This window comes from Rousettus aegyptiacus, unplaced genomic scaffold (genome assembly GCF_014176215.1).
Source record: "Rousettus aegyptiacus isolate mRouAeg1 unplaced genomic scaffold, mRouAeg1.p scaffold_m13_p_1, whole genome shotgun sequence".
Lineage (NCBI taxonomy): Eukaryota > Metazoa > Chordata > Mammalia > Chiroptera > Pteropodidae > Rousettus > Rousettus aegyptiacus.
In genome coordinates, this window is record NW_023416284.1 from 26,036,193 (window position 1) to 26,053,633 (window position 17,441).

A 17,441-nucleotide genomic window follows, 5' to 3' on the forward strand; every position below is an offset into this window, starting at 1 on the left:
GTTAGGTACAGGCATTATCATTTCCAATTGCAGATAAGAAAGTTGAGGATCAGAGAGGTTAAGTAGCTTGTCTATTTCAGTGGTTGAACTGGAATTCAAATCCAAGTTCCTTTATGTCAACGTCTGTAGTTTTATCTGCTACATTATGCTGTCAACATAACCTTGACTAGTTCAACTCCTGGGTGGTTTTAAATTTCAGAGTGGATGGTCTTTCTTTGATTTCTGGGTGTAAGGAGTGTATTGAGTAGAATATAATTAGTAGGAATTTGGAATACTGTTTCAAAGATCCAGACCACAGAATGGTAACCCATTTAAATGTGGATTCTTCAACTAGGTATTTAAATCTTACCTATTGTTTTTTATTGTGAAGGGAGAGATTTACAGAGTAAACTGAAATTTTCCTGAACTCAGGTAGATTATGGGGAAAAATATGTACAGAAAATTTCAAGAATCTGCATTCTTTAAAACCAGGCTTCATAGGCTTTCTGTGTATGGAAGTGATTAATGCCCAGCAGTAAGGGACTACAGTGTAAAGAGCTCACTAGGGAGCTTTTTCAAACATCACAAGTTCTTAAGGATGTTTGTGTCCAAGTACAGAGACTTATCCAAAAGCCTAGTGCCTTCTTCAAATTGTGGAATAATGATTCTATGATGTTTTTATTCTGAATGATGTATCAAATTAAAACTGATACAATAATATTACATGGAAATCTTTAATTCAGGTTTCAAGGGAAAGACCGATGAACTGAAAGTCTCAATTGCTTTGTTTCACGATGTGTTTAGGTGAGGGTCTCCCCGCTTTTATTTGCAATTTCATTGTAGTGGGGTAATAGGGCTTGTCTTGCATTTTGTGCGTTGATCATCTCAGCTTCATTTGGCCCAGTAATTAAGTCAACCAAATACAAAGAATGTTATGGCATCCTTAACTAAGTTTCTTTTTTAGTAAGTCTGGGCAAGGTTACAAAAATGTTAATATACATGTGTCTTTTTTATTCAGTAAACATTTCTTGACTACCTGCTCTTCAATACTACTGACCAACTTCATTCCACATTAGCTCCTTACACCCATAACCACTTGTTGGGCTTTGTTATCATTTTGAATTGACCACCTTAGAAATCTTGAACTCCCAGGAGGTCTGAGTAGGTCAGAATTTATAATAAAAACCTGTGAACATCAGCTTTGTCTTCTAAGCAGAAATCATACTACTGCTTTATACTTTACAGACTGTGTCCATATAATCTTATTTGATCCTTATGACAAATAATTCTTTTACCTCATTTATTCTTACACATTTTTCATTTGGTCAAAACTGATTCATTGTACTAGAAAAGATACAAGGTTTATTATTTACACTTACAGAGAATGGAGGCAAAGTAACATGAGGAGCCATGCTAGGTGACATTTTGAGGCAATTTTGAAATTCACTTGTCTTCTCTTTTAGTTCAGGGGTACTGAGCCACTAAAAATACTCAGAAATAATATAGTTACTACCTTTTGTTGAGTGCTTACATTGTACCAGCTAGGGTATAAATGTTTTATATGTATTATCCTTGTACAATATGAGGTAGATGCTATTACCACCCTCAGTTTTACATGTGAGGAAACTGAGGAGGTAAATAATTTGCTCAAGGTCACACAGCCAGTAAGTGGCAGAGCCCAGATTCAAACATAGGTCTGTAACTCTAACTCAGACATAGTTTGTGGAGCCCTTACTCCTAAACTGTGTTCTCTTGACCATAGAATATTATGAGAAAAGAAAAATCCTTGCATTTTAGCTCAGAAAGTGACCTTTGATTCTTTCAGGCATTACCTTTGTATCAGGCCCTACATAATAATGTAGTGACCTTGACAAGGTCACTTAGCTATGTAAGGGCAGAGCCAAGTCTAGGCCAGTACACTGGATTCCCAGACCAGTACTCATCTGGACAGCATTTCCTCTCCTGTGGAATCATTGACTTGATAACAGAGATGCCTCTAAGACACCTTTTGCATTTTGACAAGTTTGCCTCATTCACAGGAGGGAGAATAGCAGAGGACACTATTAGGTTCACAGGTGACCTTCTTGAGGTTCGTTCGAGCCTCAGGTGTTACAGTCAGTGAAGAATATTCCTTAGCCAGCAAATTGTTCTTTTCCATTCTCTTTCTTGTGTTCAAAGCAAACTGTGGGTTATCTGATGTCTTACAGCCTCTTCATTTTGTTTATTCAGTTTTTCATGCATGCACTGTGACTAGTTAGGAAGGCTACAAGGTTATTTTGTATTTTCCCACAGAGACTCAAAGTACCACGTAACATAATGTAAGTCAATTAATTGTTAAGAGGAAATGGATTTAAAATATTTTGGCCAAAGAGTATCTTTGGGAGGGGCCAGTGTAGTTGCTGACATTGGGAGTCAGACTTGAGAAAGAATTCTGTCCTTGCAGTGAGTTTACCCTCTGTGTAAACTGGGGGTCAGATTCTTAACCTGTGTGAGCTTTAGTTTCTTCCTGTTGTAAAGTAGTGGTAATGATACTTATAGAGTAATTATGAAAAATGAATACAATAGCATATAGTAGGTGCTTGTCATTAAGTGGACCCTTCTTTTTAGAACAACATAAAGTCTCTCTGGATAGCCAGTTAGAATTCTCTGATGAGGAGGCCTTTTGTAATTGTCTACTCTGTTGTGTACAGTAAGATTTCCACATAGAGAGCAACCACTTGACATGAAAGACATAACATAATTTATTTGTGCTGTTGTGGTTCAGGAGTTTGTTTTAGGGTTAGATTGTCTCCCAATCATCTTCATTAACCCAGGTGCTGAGTAGTAATGATTCTGATGAGATGAAAACTTTTTCATATTTGCCAAGTATCAATGATTATTGAAATCAGAATAACCAGAAAGAAAGAAATTTGCATTATAGCCATTATTATTATTATTATTATTATTATTATTATTATTATTGTAGAAATTGTCAGTTGAAGTTGGGACTGTCAGTTTGGTTTATGGTCATCCGGGTAACATTTTCTTTGAAATAAGCAGAAAGGCAACATTGTTGGAATAGGTTAGGGAAAAATCTCTTTGCTTGCAGAAATTTTTGCAAGGTTGCAATTTGTCATACTTCTCCATGTTTTAGCAGTGTTGTACCTGATAGCAGTGAGGCAACACCTGCACTCATTTTCAGCATGGGAGTTGTATTTTCTATTTTGGTTTAAGTTCTTTTTTGTCTGCAGACAGATTACTTCTAAATCCACTGTTCATTCTTTTATACTGTGAAAGCTTTCCAATGGATAAACTTAAGGGGCAGTTTAGAGAGAGGGACTAATCTAACCTTTGTATTTGAATGTGTCCAGTAGAATAGGTTTAAATTAAAGGTTCAAATCTCCATGTCTTTTTAAAGAATATCCTCTATTTAAAAGTCAACAGTATATAGTTATAAACCAGATTCAAGAATTATTCTAAATACTTTCATGGGTATGAGCTATAATTAGTGATCTTGAGCAGTGCTTCAACAAATGCTTCTGTGACTCATAGGAAATACATTGGACTATAGAATATTTGGTATCATGTCATTGGTTAAAATCTATTAGAGTTACTGAAGGTTTTCACAATCCCTAATTACTATTAACCTTTTCCTCGGGAGCTACAAATTGTCCAGTGATCTATACGAAGTAAGATTCTTTGCCTAGTAGAAAACATATCCCCTCACCAGTGGCACAGTCTGTCCATTTAAAAGAAAAAGTACAGTTGAATATCTGTCATTTTTAACTGTCTTAAAAGTTAATACTGTACCTGGAAGGTTACTTAAATTTGCTTATTATCAGATGACAAAGTTGGGGCCTTTTAAAGAAACAAAGCATATTTGGTTGGCAATAATTTGGGAGGCAGAGGGTTGCTATTTATGGTCATATTTAATGCCATTTTCAGTAAAACTAAATTAAAAAGGTAAAATGCCATAATATATGTAAAACTAACCATTTTGGAAGGTGGTCAGAATAGAGTTGTTTATAGTCTTTTCATTCCACTAACGTTTGTAGGTTGGCTTAGAGCAGCATTTCCCAAGTTTTATTGAACATTAGTTTTTATACAATGCTAATAAGTGTCCTCTGGGGATGAAAAAAGGATTCTTGACAAAATAATGGCCAAAACGAAATGCATTTCTTTACTGCAGAATTAGTATTGAGAATTTTTGTACTCATGTGCCTTAGGACTCTTTAGGAGAAGAAATCATACATTATGCAATGTTTCTCAAACTTCTTTGGCCATGGAACCCTGTTTGTAAGGAGGTCTAATAAACATTTTATGTTATGACTGGCGTGTAGTTGAGCCCGGTTGAGCAGTTCTGGTGTAGAGAGTTTATGAAGAAAAAATGAAACCTTTTGTATGGGATAGTTCGGCCATTAGTAGGAAAGCACTTTTCTGAGAACATATTTAAGGTATGTTTCTGAGATAACAAAGACTCTTGGGATGAATGTGATTTTAAAGGTCATCTGATCCAGTTCCCAATAACAATAATATTAGTAGCAGCTACCATTTTTGGGAGCATTTGCTGTTTATCAGGCATGGTGTTGTTATTTTACATACATTTATTAACCACTGGTCTTAAGTGATTTTTTTATCTTAGTATTTTTCATTTGTCTACTTTTCAACAGCTTCGTTACTTTTTCCAGTAACTAGATTAACTTGCAGTGTCCTGTTTTCTGTTATTTCACTAGAGTGCTGCCACCCTCCCACCTTGTCTCCTTCTCCATATTTTACCCAAAAGGATCTTTTAAAAGGGTAATCTAATGGTGCTTAAAACTCTTCAGTGGCTCACCATTGTCCTCAGAGTAACATTCCAGTATCTTCGCCTTTTCCAGCCTTGTTTACTTTCCTAACTTTACTTCTAGCCTCTTACTTCTGGGCTGTTGCCATACCAACTACAGGCGTTCCAGGAATGTAATCCTTCTCTATCAGCTCCAGGCCTTTGTACATGCAGTTTGCTTATCTATCTAAGTAGGTTATTAAATCTCCCAAGAAGCCTTCTCTGACTAGCCTGAAACTGAAATAGGCTCTGCTTATGTCCTGTATTATGCTTTTGCCCCTATTGTTATTCTTAACACATAGCACTATGGTTGCCTATTTTAATTTTCCTGTATGTTATAATAGACTTTAATCCCCTTGAGGACAAGGACTGTCTTGTTTAGGATCCCCAGATCTTTAACATAATGCCTACACATATAAGTACTTATTTGAATGAATGAAAGTATCCTTAATCCTTATAACCTTGCAAGACGTTTTGTAGTTTAAGAAATTGGCCTCAGTGGGGTTAAGTAACTTACCCAGGGTTACTCAGCTAAAAAGAGGTGAGGAAGGATTACAATCTAAATCTGTCTAGCTGCAAAGACCCAGCTTCTTTTTTTACCCCTGCTTCTCCACATGGCTGCTCTTTTTCATCTTGTCTTTACACATTTCTGTCAAGTGTTCCAACAGCCTTGCTAACAACCCCATCCATAGCTTCTGAGGCAGCTTGTGCCATCTTTGGATACCTCTGAGAGCTGAAATAGGTTCCTCTAGAATAGTTTTCCATCTACTAGTCTTAATTTATGCTTTGGAGAATATAATTTTTTAAAAGTCAGAATATAATTTTTTAAAAGTCAGAATTTTAAAAGTCAGAATGAGACTTAAGGTCTTATTTATTAGTTATTTTATTCATTTATTGAGCAACCATTTACTACTGAGTACCAGTGCTAGGTTCTCTATTCTCCTGATGTCGTTCAAAATGTTTCTGCGACTTCTTTGAGGATTATCTTCAGACTTCCTGTCAGATACTTTTGAAAATGTGTTGACATTCTTTTTCTTAAATCTCAAAGGCGGATTTGATTTGGCAAATGGCCAATAGTTGTTCAGGACCAAGTCGGGTGAAAAATATGGTTCAGAAGTTACAACCTGGCAGCCCTATTTTCTTTGATCAGTTTATAATTTTTTAAAAATTTAAGCCAAAATTGAAAATGGAAAGAGTTAACATTAAAACAAGTTGGCTTGTTTTTTTCAAAAAACAGACAAAAGTATACTATTTATGAAGCCACTGCAACAGTTCTGAAAGAGATAATGAGGGTAGTGGTACAAGGGATGGGCATAATGGATTTCCCTGGTGCTATTTATAATATTTTTAAATTGAAAAATTTGAGATTATTAATATGGAACTTATTAAAAATTATGTCACATCCATTCAATGGAGTGTTATTCAATTACAGATGATATAGATCTATATTTGATATGAAAAAGTATTCACGTTTTTAAGTGAAAAAACATTACAAAATAGTTTGTATACTATTTTTTAATATTGCTGGACTAGGCCTCTTATCTCATTTACATAAGAAAAATTTCTAAGAGTATATAACCTAAAATACCAACAGTGCTTGATTCTGAGTGGTTGGATTAAAGGTGTGTGTGTTATTTTTTTTTTTAAAGCTGTTCTTAAAAAAGTTCCCCATCTACCTAACCTATAACAACATCATTAAAAAACAAACTACTATATATATCCATCTCATCAACTTAGTATATAATGATGCATACAATATATTTAATATTCAAATGAATATGGCTTTGTGTCCCCATTCCAACATATGAGAAGTTTATTTTTCTCTACAGGTTCTCTGAGATTTCCTGGGACCCCCGGGTTTACTTAGTCTGAAGGAGTTAGTTAAGGACACCATCAATAAAATGTTCAGGCCACTGAAGAGCCCAGTATTTTTGCTGCTGTTTTAGCTTCTGCTGGGTTATAGTGTAACTCCCAAATCAAGTAATCTGGAATACTGAGCAAGACCTTGTCCTTGACAGAAATTGTCATAGTGGTTGAGGCCAACTTTTGATCCTTCAGTCAGTCATTCCTCAGAAGGCCAGATTAGGAGCTGTTCTAACATCAACTTTTTGTGTCCAGGATCTGGCTTTTGCTTTTTTTTTTTTTTTTTTTTTTTTTTATCATCATCGCAGCTCTTAACTGCAGTGGACCAGAGTTCCTCCATGGCCTTTGACAGATGGCACTAAGTAGTAGCTGCCCTTTTAGATGAGACATGTACTCTCCAGTTTTCCTCAGTCCTCCACTACTCCCTGTTATTTTCTTGACACTATAGTTAAGGCTGGGTTTTATATCTCTGTACCAAGCACTAAGGATATATGTGGATATAAATAAGACACAATTGTTGCCTTCAAGAAGCTCTTTTCTAGTAATAGAGACATGATAAAAAGTAATTATAATATGTGATAAGTGCTATGGTCAAATGTATATTTTGATATTAGTTGAGCACCTGTCACATAGCAGGTATTAATTCTGAGTGCTCTAACTTATTTAAGCCTCAACACTATTTCGAGTTGGTGGGTCCCCTCTCCCCCATTTTACACATGAGGAAGTGAGCTCAGAAATGGTTAAGTAACTCGTCCAAGGTCATAAAGCTAGTAAGTAGGTAGCTGTGTTTCAAAATCAATTTTCAGACTAAGAGCATCAGTTCCCATTCTGCCTTTGAGAGCATAAAAGCCTGAACTGTGTAACCAGAGGCACTGGTTTTGTTTCATAGTGATCTGAGTGTTTTTTAGGGCAAGATGATGCATATATCTGGTATAGAAGGCTGCTGAGATCCAGGTTCAGGAAGGAATGTGAGTTGGAATCCTAGCGATCCCATGAGGCTCTTAGTCCAAAGTAATGACAGGCTAGGGGAGTGAAAGCTATAGTAAGCAAATGGGTCAGGCTGCCAAATGAAATTCTAGGATAATTCAAGTTCTCTTCCAGTGGCTTGAATTCTACTAAGGCGACTATTGATGAGAAATAGGCGTTGAAATGGTTTTTTGTTTGTTTGTTTGTTTTTGCAAACTGCCAAGGACTAATAAAACCTATGCCAAAGACCTTCACGGGGTATAGAGACATGTTTGGTTTAATCTGGTACGTCAAAAGCAGAATCAAAGGGTAGGCTTTTGTAATAATAAGCAGACCTCAGCCAGGGTTGGTGGTGAAAGGCATGGATTTCTGGCATAAAAACTGGGGAAGATTTTTAGTAGCAGCTGGTACTTCTCCCACACTGCCCTTTATGGCTCAGGAGTTGCTTTCTGCAGAGCTGCAGAGTATACTAGAGATAAAAAGAGACATTTCCTCATGGTAGCTTTAGGACCTTAAGGAGCTAGGTCTCTCTGAACCTTAAGCCCTTTTTAAAACAAGAGATTTGGATTGGGTGACTTTTAGCACTTTCTATTTTTTTTTTTTCAGTGCTTATTCAGTACAACATACTTTACATATGTTATTAGCTCATTTAATTCTTACAGTGGCTCTGTGATAGAGATATCTGTATATGACAAATGAGGAAACAGTCTCAGGGTTAGTCCAGTAGAGGAGTCAGAATTTGAAACTAGCTCTGGCTGACTCCCAAGAGCGTAAGTTATTTTGCGATAGTGGCACTGATTAATAGTGTTGTGAATATGTTTTTTTTCTGTTACTCTGTGTCCCACTCTTCAAATGAGCTGCTTTGCTTCCTTGCAGCTGACTTGACCCATAGTGTTTTAGGTTAAAAGAGGCTCTAGTGTGGATAAGGCACACTGGTCTGTTGGCCTTCTGCCTTTTCTTAGACTGATACCTATTCAGAATCTGTGATCTAAACTTTTGAGAAAAGGATTATAATACCTATGATTCTGTGTAGCTTCAGGAATTGCCCCACAACATACCCTATTAGCTTAACTAAACTCTTATTTAGATGCAATAGTGAAATTGCCTTGCAGTCCCTTAATATTTTAAAGTATATTGTTTTTAATGATTGTTAGTTATTTTAAGTCCTTATAAATTATAAATGTGATTTACTACAGGTTAAATGTTCCTAATAGTCGAGTAATAAAATGTGTACCAATTTATAGGGTCTATTTTATCAAATACTTAGCTAAGCCTATAACCAACAGATCAAATTCAACGTTAGTCTCATTTCTGATTTTTAAATTAATGAAGTTGCATGTAATGACTTATGCTATCTGTATGTGTGTGTGGCACCTAAGAATTTTCTTAGATGTGCCCTGAGGTGTTCCATGTTTTGGTAAGCAATTGGTGCAGTGGAAAGTGTACTACCCTATGTGGGACTTGAGTTTGCATCCTAGGTATATGGTTAGGGGGCCAGTTTAACTTTTCTGAACCTCATTCTTTCTCATATGTAAAAGGGGATAGATAGTGAGGATTAGAGGGTTAAAGTTCTCAGGACAGAACTTGGCACTGGTTAGTATAAAGAAATTATTTCAGTGTAGAAAATGAGTAGAATGTGTGTAGAGAAGTTAACATGGCAAAGTGATTGGACAGACTGCCTTGCTTTTATTTCAGGGCTTTGCCGAATCTCTGCATATGCCCACGATGACCTCTCATGTGAGATCAACCAAGGTATTTCTAGAAGAGAGCTCATCTACCTGGTAAAATAGTTGTGTTGTTTCCTTCTGGGATACTTAGCTTTGATGGGGAGAGCAGATCTAAGGAGATTGTTAAAGACCCCAAGTAATAGTGAGATGTTTCTACTTTCATATTTTGTAAAAAAGAAAAAAGTCACGTTAACTGATTTTCACCGTTTTAAGAAGCTCCTCTTAAAACCTAAACAGTTGGGCCCCAAACCCATAAGTAAATCTTCAACCAACTCTGGTAAGCTTCAGTACCCCAGAATGTCTTCAGTAACCACAATACTACCTATTTCCTCTGCTATCCGAAAGTAGATCATTACTGTGAAACCTTTGTAAGCCGAAATGGTGTAAAGTGAAGAAGCAATCACCTTAGGACATATCTTGCTAATAGATGTACAAAATAAATTGAAATAAAGCACAGATGCTTACAGACACAGTTCAAGGCCAGTCGATGCTGAGATGCTAAGTGTTCCTAGTTCCTGGGGAAGGAGTTTGGTGGTGCCACTTTTACTGTTCCAGTGCTAACTGCAAAACTAATGCTGACTTATTTTTGCTTTTTGTATTTTTTCATAAAAGCAAAAATCCTTTTGGATTTTCTTTTGGTTAATGAAAACGGGTAGTAATTAGGTCTTTTGTAAAAGTGAAGTGGTGTAAAGTGAACTTTAGAAAAGCAAGGGATACCTGTATTTATAATATCTCAGGCTGGGATCAGCTCTCCTATTTATTCTTGAAAATGTGGTAAAAAAAAAAAATTATCATCAATTAAAAGCTAATCAGCTACATTTTGTGACTGCCCTAAATAAATTAATATAGCAAACTGTAATGTGCTTTAAAAATATATTCACTGATGTTCTATCTTCTTTGCTATTTTTTCTCCCCCTTTATCATTAGAATGCCTTCTGGGTTACTGGTAGACTTTGGAAATGCCACTGTTTCTGCCACTAACTTTATATATTACCCCAGAATTTTCCTGTTTAAATTAGTTTGTGTTTCGAAATAAAGTGATTTGCCTGGTACTGACTGATACATGTGCTTTTAAAATTACCATGGACACAGTGACAGATGCCTTTTTAGAAATTCTGCAGATTATTGTATGACCATTGAAATTACTTTTTGGCACTGTTAAAGAAGCTGCATTTTCTTTGGAGCCATTGGATTACCACACCCAATTTTCTTTTTCAATTTCTGTTAATGCTCAGCAGAAAATCGAAAATAGTTAAGTCACAACTTCCAACCTTGTGTACATTGCTTCTCTGGTTTACTGCCATAGGATACTGTAGCAATATCTTACAGACATCTTTGATGGCCAATCAGAAGCAGTTAAATTACCTTAAATTTTTTAAATGGAACTCTGACAGCCAATGAGAAATCCTTAGGGTGGGAACTGTAACAGCCCTTTCATGTGATTTTAAAAACAACTCTAAATTTGTAGTATCCTCCCTTTTGGAAGCACATGAAGCCCTAGTGCATCTGCTGTGTGCATTTGCCAGGCGTTTTCGTGCCTTAAGTTCCCTGTAGTTTGGAGTCTGGATCTGACCCCTGTTCTGCTTCTCAAGGTAACTTTAAAACAGGAAGTGTACAAAGGAGGTAACTGATGACGTGAACAGCCAATCATGGCTTTGTATTCTTAGCCTATAAAGCAGCTCAGCCAATGGGACCACTTTGGAGGCAAGGTTTGGTGTCAAATAGCATGCTAGATTGAATGCCTTTGACTGTTAAAGTGGAAGGAGGCTGCAGGGCTTCATTGGAGCCTCGGAGTTTTTCACTGAGGCAGGGGTCAGCTGAAAGACAAAGAAAAATGGCGAATAGTTTGCTAGAGGGTGGGGGGACAGCTGTTCGGGTTTTCACTGGAGTGGACATTCCAGACTCAGGTTTCTGCATCTCCTGCTGCCTTTTGTTTCCTCCGTCCTTTTGGGGGGGAGGGATAGGAGTGACTTAAATTCTCCCTGTCCGAGGAGATATAAATAACTACATGTAAAATTAATGCAGTTCCCGGTAAGTTTAATTCTTTGTTTTGTGTTAAAATGGTAGAAACTGTTTAGCTTCAGAGAGTGTAGACAAGTTGCACTGTTTCAGAAAATGGCCACTTTACATTCCATGCATACCTTTTGGTGCACCTAGAATACCTTGCTCTGTTTAGATTTTGCATGCCCTTCAACTGGGATTTCTTTTCCTAGTTGAGTATGGACAAGATCAGGTACATGGAGAAAGGCTAATCATTTTTCAGGGCACACAGAAGCAGAGCACTTTCTCTTTGCATTGGGTAAACTTAACTGTTTTCCAAATAATTTTCCTTTGTTCAAGTGCACTGAAGCTTTCCTACAGAATAAGCTGAGTTGTTGTAAGACTTTTTCTATTTCCATGCACTTTGTTGACATCTGTGTTTTCAGAAGTAGAAGCAACACTATTGCTGTTCTAAATTTGTGTTAAAATATGATTTGCACTGATGCAGCTTCTAATGGTGAAGGCCCACATGCCAATGTGAAATTCTCCCATAACTTTCTTGATTTATCTGTCTATTTCTAGATTCTAGTAAGTACCAATTTGATTAAGTAACAATCTTTGTTTTAAAATGCACATTTTAGCATAGAATTCTGGTTAGAACATAACTCTACTATACTGACAGTGACAAGAGCAAATCTTTTTCCACCAATTTCACACATTTTGTCAGGTGTTGATTTGGTTCTTTAAAATGATATGAACAAAATGCTTTTCATTTTCTGTATGAAATATTTAAATCCTAATTTATGTGCAGTTTGTGAATAGGAAAGTTAAGAGTGTAGGCACCCTGTCTTTTGCCCTTGATAAATTATTTTTTCCTCTTTAGCATATGAAGCATATGCAGGTTGCTAATCAATAACTAGCCAGTTCTTGTGACTAGTGAAATCTTCCACCTCACATACTAAAGATCTATATAATACATTTGATTTTAAAAAGCAATTCTTTGTTTTCTTTTTATTTGCAAGTATGGAATGAAGGTCATTGGAACATTTCTGCAGCAGACTCAGTGTGAAACAGTGAGCCAGCAGCACTCAGTCTCTGGGTAGGGAACAGGAGCAGGCCCTCTTAGAAGAGAAGTTTGGTGGGTGTTGATTTGCCTTCCCTTCACTTCCCCTCAAGTAAAGGATTTACCTGAGAGGATCAATAGGGGTTTAGATTTTGGACTCTTAGAATTGGAGTAGTGTAGTAGTCAAATTTGCCAAATGCAGGCCTCTGTCGTTGCTCGCAAAAGTGACCTTGAAAAACTGCCGAGGAGTTGAAAGATTGAAGGACAAAGTTTATTTATACAGATTTGAACTGAAAAGCTCTATTTAAGATGAAAATAGACTGTACTTTTGATGTTCAAGTTGAGTGGTTAGTAGGACTATGTTATAGATTCGAATTAGTTTTCAAGCAATAAGACAATAGGGCTGTATTCATTCTCTCCCACTCTTATATGTTCCCTCCCCCCAGCAAAAAAATTCTAAATCCTTTTGGTATGATAGTTGAGTGAACTGCTTAACAGATTCAGAATTCCTTGCATGCTACCTTGTCTTCTGTGTAATCTAGAGGGTTCTTGGTGAAGAATGGTATTTCAGGAGTTCAAAGTAGTTATGTTTGTGAAACTTCTTTTGGGGAATTGCAATGCTATGGTAAAGAAAACAGTCATTCTGGGAAGTTATGTCATAAGAGAAAGGAGTATATGTTAAGGATTACATTTTAACCTAATTATTTTAATTTAGTTTTTACAAGTCATTGATTTATATGTTATTAGTTGCTGCAGGTTTTATATGTGATTTAAAAAACAGTTATAGATACCGAATGACCCTACTGGCTCTGGAAGAAGGCCTGGAGAGGGGAGGCTGAAGGTAAGTGGGGCACTATACGAAGCCTAGATAAAACTCTTTATATTAAGAACTTTGTGGATTTAGTTTCTTGGAAAGATATCTAGCCACCGTCTCTAGCCTGGGTTTTAACCTTTTTAGGGTCATCGACTCAGAATCTGACCCACTACCTGGAAAATGCACATAGGCATGCCTATGCAGAGCCCTTGGTGACTAAGATATTTTCCAGTATTATAGAATGGTATTTATATGATCTCTTCATTTGCACTATAGCCAGGTAAATGTTTCCCAGAGAAATGAAAACGCTACTTCCATAAGGAGCAAAGACCTTTTAGAGTTAACTATAACTTAGACTAGGGGTGACTGTGTGCGAGTAGGAGAGGCTTAGATGGGGTCTGAGATTTGGGCATTTATTTACTCTGATTACATTATTTGAGGCAGCATAGTGCAGTAGCAAAAGCAGGCTATTTAAAAGTCAGGAGATTTGTGTTCAGGTCCCACACAGCTATTGCCAGCTTTGTGAGCTTGGGCAAGTCAGCCATTTAGTGTCAGCTTCCTCACATGTAAAAATGGGACCTAAAAATAGCGCCTTCCTATTTAGTGGTGAGTCTCAAATGAGATCATGTATGTCAAAAGTGCTTTGCAAATTGCGAAGTGCTACATAAATTAGTTGTTGCTAATCCCAACTCTTGGTGGGTTAAATGCTTATGAAGATAGGAGTGGTATACAAAAAAAAAAAAAAAAAAAAAAAAAAGCCAGTATTTTAATATGTTCACAGAGTAGCTTGTTTAAACCTGACACTTCTTTTTTAAATTGGCTCCACATATCTCTACCTCCATATTCCTGTTTATGCTGATGTGACTGGGTATAACGCATACATTGAGACCATCAAAAAACCTTCCCTTACCAAGCATTTTAATTTTAACCTCTTTGTCAAAAATTAGGGTCCTCTCGGAATAAGGTGGTATGGAAATGCTGATTTTTTTGAAACGCTTATTAGGTTTAGGAACTGCTCAATAAAAGTTGGAAACCTGTTCTGATTGAATACTGAAATTTGCATTATAATACAGGTAAGTTGTAATAGTTGCAGATGTTTATCAGCAGAGGTTACATTTTTAGTTTGTGTACCGAATATTTATAAGGTAAACCTGAACCATTTTATTTTGTTTGCTTTGTGGTCATATGATCTTTCTGTCAATTTTCAAGTTTAGGAGGTAGTTACAGCTTGCATAGTAGTAGCAGGCATGTAAATGTTGGGTTGAAGACTTTTTAAAAAAATAATTGGTCTTTCATCAAAATACAAACACTAGCATAAATTTCACACAGTTGATACCTACTGTGAGATACATTTCCAAGATAAATGGTGGAAACCCATAGGGATCTCCTCACGCATTTTACATGCCTGCTGTCATCTATTTTTAGGACTCCCTTCCCACCCTGGGGTGGGGTGGATATTTTGTGATCTGTTCAGTTTCCTGTCCTATTAAGTCATTTCCTCAGGCATAGTCAGTCAGCATTGATATCTGCCTCCTTTCTGTGCATAGAATAAGGCCTGGCAAAATTGGCATTGGCTTGTCCAAATAAAATTCCAGTTTCTGGAATGTGTATGCTTGAAAACAGCAATCATGGTCACTGTGGGGTTTTATTCCTAAAATAAGATGAAGTCTTTAAAAGAAGCTATATACTTTTGTGGAGGCTTCATTTACCCAAAAAACATTCTTAAAGCAAATCATTTATAGACAGTCTTCATGAATGAAGTTATTTTTGCCTATCCTTACCCTTGATAATATATACATAGAGTTTGTATACTCTTAAGTAGGCTAATGAAAATCACTTAGGGATCTAGTCTAGTTCCCTTCTTTAAAGTGGAGAAGTTGAGGCTCAGAGATGTACATGCCCTAGTCTTCCGGCTTTTTAATGACTTGCCTATGAAAGTTTAGAGATTCAACTCCCATTTAGTTCATTCCATGGTTCTTTTATTCCCCAGGTTGTTTTTACCTTTTATTTTACATATTTGTTTCCCTTTTGGTACATCTTGTACAGGAACAGGGAGAAAATGGACCATGGAAGAGGTTCAGTAGTCTCCACGTGGTCTCTTGGTTAGAAAGTCTGCCATGGAAGCAGACTTATCTGAGATCTGAAGATCTCTTGCCTTAGCCAGTTGCTTATTCAGAAAGCTGAGAATCAGCTAGGAAGCTAATGGTGCCTACCTGGCAGAGGCATCCCAGAGAGCTGGGTCACTTTATACATTACAAGGAAGTACACTAAGATATACAAATACAACACCTGTGCCAGTTAGTTGGTTTTTGTTGTTGTTGTTGTTTTGTTTTATTTTGTTTTTGTTAACACACTTCAAGAACAAGTTAATTCCCAAACAAGTTTGGGCCTGGTTCTTCAAGTGTTTTTAAGCCAACCTGTATTTAATAAACAAACTTCCCAGGATCATTTAAAGCATTTGACAAGTCTAAAATAGAAATCATTGTTTGTATACTCCCAAAATATTATTTTACCCATGCTGACTTTAGTCTTTACCACCAGCAAAGTTGTATTGTGTGTATCTGCATGTGTGTGTTTGTGTAGTTGTGGATTTGGTTTTTGTTCTTATTTTGCATATTCTCTGATAGACCATGATCTACTTGAAAATTTTTAATTTTTCTCTTTTGTAGTTGGATTCCTTTAAAACACCTTCATATATTTGAACAAAAGTTAGTTTATTGAAAGAATGAGAATTTGAATGATGTAACTTATGTAATCTTAAGTCCTAATGTATAGTGTGACTGAAAATTCACAGCTGAATGGTATCCACGTCATGTCTGCATTTCCTAGAAACTTCGTTTCCTTTTTAATCTATTCTTTTTGCTGCCCCAGTATTGGGCTCAGCTCTTTAGAACTTGGTCAGATCCTATTTGTATTATCACCCTTATCTTCCTGTCTCTCCCTTTGGTATCCCAAAGCCAGACCCCACTGTTCAATAATTTACCAAAAGTTTTTCTCTATTTAGAATGTTCACTGTAAATTAAATTACAGTTTTGCACACTGCAGTGAAAAAGGGCAGTTGAAGGATAAAAAATGAAGGTAAATTCCAATGAAAAGGCAGAACTAAAGGAAAAAAAAAACAACCTAGTAAATGTTTAACTTTAAAGAGGCATAACACAGCTTGTGACCTTGTGTTCCTTAGTTCAAAGGAAAAATAGAGGCTAAAATAACCACTGCAAACAGCAGTGCAGATTCACTTGGTTATCCTTTTTTCTGGGAAGTACTATCATTTTGATCTGTCTCCATAGTTTCACTTTTATAGACAACTAAAGGAAAGACCTGCTCGACTGGAAATATCCAGATAAAATGATTGTTTCCTTTATCTAAGCTATATAGTTCTTAACCTTTGAGAGAGTACTAAAGTTAGATGTTTTATACTTTCTTTCACTAATTTACCATGCATGCATGTCTTTTATGTGAAGATTTAAAAATGTATACAAATAAAACTTTACTTCAGGATCTAACAATCTGGTAGGGGAGACAGATGTTGTATATAAAATATATGAAACTGCTATGGAAAAATAAAAGCACAGGACACAGAATTCAGAGGAGGGGAGACCTTACTTCTAGCTTAGGAATGAAGGAAGGCAGTTTAACTGAGCGTTGGACTCAGGGATGTAGGGACAGGACATTCCAGGTATAGGGAATAGGAGCAAGGTCATGATTCAAAAAGTGCAGTATGGTCTGAAGAGAGCAGTAAATGGTCCAGTCTGCTTAGAGCATAAGGAAATGCATTAGAGACAAGAGGGAGGGGCAAAAGAAAGAAATATGGAGAAGTAAGTTGGGTCAGATTATGGAGGGCCTTACCTTGATTGCTTGGCTAAGAAATTTGAACTGTCCCTTGAAGGTTTGGGATAATAGGTTGATGTGGCATTATCAGAAGTATGCTTTTATAAGATTTATTAAGCATCATTATGTAGAAAGGAGTAGAATTTGAGAAAACAGTAGAAATAGTGAACAATGCAATGAGTTCACATACTTTTGTTATGAGGGTCAAAAGAGAGTAATGTAAAGAGGTTAGAACCAAACCTGACACACAGCACTAAATTAGTATTAGCTATTATTATGGTAATTATCTTTTTTTATTAATGTGGAGGTGATGAGAGGCCGAATAAAATTAAGGGCAGTATGAAGAAAGGTCAGGAGATGGACACTATTATTGCAGAATTTAGCAGTTGATTAGAATTGAAGAACAGCGTCCAGGGTGAC

The 17,441-nt window shown here is 36.5% G+C and overlaps 1 protein-coding gene across 12 annotated transcripts in view; it reads left to right on the forward strand.

The window, feature by feature from the left end:
- NFYC (nuclear transcription factor Y subunit gamma) overlaps positions 1-17,441 on the forward strand; it is a 58,281-nt gene that overhangs the window by 1,924 nt on the left and 38,916 nt on the right. For 2 of the 12 annotated variants that reach the window (XM_036232530.1, XM_036232526.1), the window contains exons 1-2: positions 9,413-11,367; positions 13,127-13,220. The exons of 7 other annotated variants lie outside the window; for them this stretch is intronic. The gene's annotated coding sequence lies outside the window, so the exon portion shown is untranslated. Of the gene's footprint in view, positions 1-9,304; positions 9,391-9,412; positions 11,368-13,126; positions 13,221-17,441 lie in introns of those variants that run through there. 3 more of the 12 variants (XM_036232519.1, XM_016140037.2, XM_016140036.2) reach the window with 3 other exon arrangements.